Here is a 5,419-nt window from a genome sequence, read left to right as displayed (position 1 = left end):
CTCTACAGAGAATTATACGTAATATTTAAATCTGTGTTTTTGGCAGTTATTTATATTGATTACTACGTGGTTTTTTAAATATCCCGATATATTTCAAACAATATGGAATATTCGAACCTTGCATTTACGTATTTACTTTTTAAGGATATAATTCTATCAAATTTTTGGCATAGTATTTCTCCATAATTTTTAAATTCAATATTCATTATAAGATATTATTTATTACTACAACTTAATCTTGAAACGAAACACGCATTTGAATAATCCAATTCGTGTGATTTCGTCGGCAATATTTTTTTCGGCAATTACTACTACGGATTTCATGATTTTTAATTATTTTTTATTTGTGATGATTATTTACAAAATACGAAGAAGGAAATAATTTGTGCGTTCCCTCCAAACAAAATACCAGAATATCACCCATAATATTATAATAAAAAATTATTACATGTTCAATTAAAAAAAATTTTATAGTTTTTTTTTGTTGTAAACACAGAGCTTTTGTTATTTTAAATTAGTAACATATATGTTTGTTATTACTGAAAGTATCTTGCAGAATGATATTAGTGCTAGAGAGTTTTGTCGCAGATAGCTCGAAAAAATTCTGCCACAGGGCGTTAATGTATTTCAAGTAAACTGTTATGCTCAAAAACTTTAAGTGGTACATTTTAAATATTGCATATTTCTGATTATACGTTGAAGATTTTCTTTTACCACTTATTTTTCCTTATAAAACTGCAAATGAACAGAGAAGGTTAAAGCTTAAGAATTCTGATAGTCTGTGATTCACTTTGGCTTTTTACTAAGTTGAACTGCTGGCAGCACTAGTTCTGAGTGGTAAGTTAAAAGGTTTGAGAAGAGAGTGGGAAACAAAAGTAGGAAGAAATGAGTCAGTGGGTTTTTATTTATCAACAAAGGTAAATAAGCTGAGATGGCTGGGTAGTCCTCAAAGATGTCATATCTTTTTTTATGCCAGTTTATATGTGAATTTTTGGGAATCTTCAAAGAAGAAAACATACTTTTAGATTATACATGAATGGGCTTATATTCTAAAATGTATGGTACTTTTATTTTATATTTCAATTTATATTTTATGGTGACAGTGACCTAATGCTTTATTATTTAAAAAAAAAAAGGTTTTTGAAATAATTAAATTAATGTAAATTATTTAGTTTTCACTAGTTAAGTTTAATAAATTTTTTGAAAAGGTAATTTTTGAATTAATTTGTTGGTTTATTGTTTTTAAGCACTTAATTAAATTTAGGTTTGCATTAATTTAATTGTGTGAGTTTTAGGTTTACAAAGTAAAGCATAAATGTTATGAGGACTTCTACATTGATGGAATATAGTGAGTTAATGAAGCATTAGTATCTTTTTGGAAACATTTTACTAACACAATACAACTTCGCTTGACACAGGCTTTTTAGACTTTTTGTATTTGAAACCTCTTTTCATACCGAAATGTTTTTACACAGTAATAGATGAAGTCACTGTATTTGCTTTTTAAATGCTAAATGAATTTATAAAGTTTAAGTAGGTAGATAATGATTTCAATAAAGTTCAAGCATTGTTATAAAATGGACACATAAAATAATAAGAAAAAACCTTAACATTAATGCTTTCCTCCACTATTGTCATATTTTAAATGTTTGAGTAATCATTTTTCGTATAATTATAAAATTAGGATAAATCATCTGAAATTTCTAGGCAAATCTAAATTCTTTACATTGCTTATTTTGGCAACTTGTTTCTTTTATTTGGTCATTTTTATGCTATTCATGAAAATATTCTCTCAACATTTGCATTGTGGTTTTGAATGGGAAACACATGTTCACACAGCTTTATAGATGACTTGTATCTTCTAAAAGATAGTCAATTCTTTTACTTTCTCAATTTTTTTTTCTGTTTTTGTATGTACAATTTTTTATATCCCCCTTCCATTTCGACAGTTAATAGTCATCTTGTTGAATGCTGAGTTTATGAAAAAATGGGACAAATTGTAATATAGAACTAAGTATGTTGTTAGTTTGGTGTATGTATACCATTTGGGTTTACTATTCATAGTTTATACTGCATTGGCCTAGATAACTATGTGCATGTGCATCTTTAGCATGAAATTGAAAAATGCTAATGAATATAATCTTCTGATTTTATTTGTTCTAAGAATAATTGGGAGTTTATAGAGTTATATCCCAAGTTCATATTCATATACATAGAATTCTGTTATGAAAAAATTAGTGTATTTAGTTTTTTTTTCATAACTCTTTTACTGTGATATTTTTCAAAACTCTTTATTTTAAGTTAATTAATCATTTAATAAGGAGCTATTAGTTATGAAGTATTTACAGCTCTTTCATGCAAGTTATTCTAATTTTAATGTTTGTTTTTGATCTTTAATTTTGATAATTAACTATAAAAATGTTTTTTTTTCTTTTATTATTGTCGATATTTTAAATATAAGTTTTCTCATTGTTTGATTTTATTAGAAGTTGAATAATTTGCATTATATTCTTAATTATTTTAATTGTTTATTTTTCTCAATCACTTATAGTTAATTGCAATATTTCTGTTTTATTAGGAATCTTATTTATCATATTTGTAAATATTTTGATTTCCAAGTTATCTATGTCTTAGGTAACTCTATTATTATTCTTTTTTTTTACATAAACTTGACATTGACGTTATTGAGTTTTGGAAGCTTAATTGCCGAATTTTTCTAGAAGAAAATTTTTTAGGTGACACATAAAAAGTTAACCCGGCCTATTATTAGAGCTAAAGTGACAAAAATATAAGCAACTCGCTTTAAATTGATGTTACTTACTTTTTATAAACCTTGAATTTTTAAATTTCTTAAAAATTATTTCGAGGTAAAAGACATAAAATTAGTTCTATTGCTTGTGATTGAGTAAAAAAATATGATGCACAGGTTTGTTTACTGTACCTATAATCGCTTAAATATTTTATTTCGCAAATTTTTTTTCCTATCAATGTCCTCATTTTGGATAGTTCAAATGTTTGATTATCCAAACGTTGTATACAGTCAATTAGTTTGGGTTGCAATTTAATTTTAAGAATAGACCTTCTTGGAGCTTGTTTTTTTGCTTTGTGCCTTTATTTTATTATATTAAAATATTTTTTAAATGTTTTGAAATAGGTTCTTTGTATTATGAGAACATGTTAGATTTATTGTTTCATAAAACTTGCAAAAATGTAAGTAAAGTATTCTAACCTTAATGCATCTGATTGTTTTTATAAATTTAAAAATCTTGTTAAAAAGTAAGCGTTATTTGTTGTAAAAATCACACATCTTTCAATTTTTTGGGTGCATTCTAAATTAGAATTATTTGCTCTGAATTGGTAGAGTTTTTATCTCTGACAACCAATAAATTTCATTATTTTAAACCTACCTTTAACCTAATCATATTTTCACATTAGGGACCAACTATTTTAATGCAGTTTAGCATTAGACTAGTTATCTCAATCAATTTTAAATTAAGTGAAACTTCATGAAAGGTATACATTTTTATACTGCATCATATGAAACAGGATATTCTTGTTTCAGAATCTTCCACTTAATTAAAAAGAAGAATTGAAAACATATTTAGAAAGTCTTGAAAATTTTGAATGTAAAAAGTAGTTTTGAAAATGAAATGAATGAGGAAAAGTAATTTTTAAAAAAAGTTATTATACACTGAGTAAACTTAACGCTATAATGCTTAGGCATTTTAACTAATTTTTTTTTTCATTTATTTCACATGGTGCTGAGTATTGAAAGTTTCAAACTTTGAGCAAAAAGTTATGGATTTATTTAAAAAATTTATGAAAACTTTTTTTCACTATGTAACAGAAATTTTTTTGTCAAATTTATTTGAAATATTATTTCTAATTTTTTTGTTTGAGCATTTTTTAATGTTTTGACTTGTTTCACAATAATGAGTGTGTTCATATTGTCATGTAAATAAAAGAGATTTTTATATTCTGTAAAAAAATTTAAACTGCCAATTTGATCTTAAAATTTTTCAAGTACAACAGTGGTTCATTTAAATATTTTTCTGAAATAGTTGCAACGAAAAATGTGAAATATTAATAAGTAATAATAGCAGAACAATAAAAAGTCAATAATAAGTTTTTTATGTATCCTGAATTTTGTTTAAAAAATATTTATTATATCAGTTTTTTAAAATAATTATCGGAAAGGTTTCTTTAGGTAAAGGATTATATACCTTTTTCATTCAAGCAGATTGTGGAAAACATATTTAGAACATTTTTAAAATAGAAAATTAATGTTTGAAAATTAGGAATTGCTACACATGTCATTAATACAGAAACTGATATTTGTTTATTAACTTTTTTAATCATACCTAATATTAAGGAAAAGGATACACATTTATACATTTTTCTACAAGAATAATTTATTAGTTTTTTCTGATGAATTAAAACTAAATTTTAATGAGCTTAAAACTTTATTAATAACACCCTTCTCTCTTTTGGAAAATATTTACCAAATTTTGTATTTTTAACTTATTAATATATCTGGTTTTAGAATTTCCTAAGATTTTAAGTAGGAAAGGCTACTAATAACTATATAACATAAGTTTGATATCTCATTGAACTAGTAAACTAAAAATCCATTTTGACTTCTATCAATTAATGTTATGGCTAAAATATATTTTTAGAAAATTTTAATCAGGGACTTTTTATTTTTAAATACTGTTGGGTTAAAAATTATTATCACTTCATCAGATTTAAATTGTTTGTATAATTTAACTGTGAACAACAGAAAAAAATTTATTACTTGGATATACGTTTTTATAACTTTTCTTTAAGAACTAAGAAGTCTAAATTTGATTCATAGAAACAACCAGGACCCTATTTTTTGACGAAATCCTTCCTTTACCATTAAAGTTTTATGTACTTTATTGTTTTACTTTACCCAAAGTGGTTAGCTGTGAGAAAAAAATTGATGTTGGTTTATTGTTTTTGGTTGAGATTCTATATTTTTATTGATGAATTGTTTTACTAAAATAGCTATTTTTTAAAAAAAAAATTGATAAAAATGTATGTAATAAACATATTATAAAACATACAACTTTTGTTTTTTAACCCTCACTTTTGCTATATCTGTAGTGAAAGTGTACAATTCTAATATAAATATGTCTGGACACTTGGAATTTTTTTTGTTTTTTTTGTTTTTTGATATAGCTAATAAATACTGTGTGATGTATTTTTTATTATTATTAAAGAATCCATTCATGTTACCACAAACCAGATCTCTAAAGTTAAAAAAATATGTTGAAATTATTCATCATATACGAATAATTAAGTTGACTTTTATATAAAGCAAAAAGTATATTAAAATATATTTTATATGCCATAAATATTTACAATAGAATTTGAATTTTTTCACAAGCTTTGTATT

Source organism: Parasteatoda tepidariorum, chromosome 12 (genome assembly GCF_982258835.1).
Source record: "Parasteatoda tepidariorum strain Cologne lab strain chromosome 12, Ptep-v5.0, whole genome shotgun sequence".
NCBI classification, from domain to species: Eukaryota; Metazoa; Arthropoda; class Arachnida; order Araneae; family Theridiidae; genus Parasteatoda; species Parasteatoda tepidariorum.
This window is presented reverse-complemented; position numbering follows the sequence as displayed.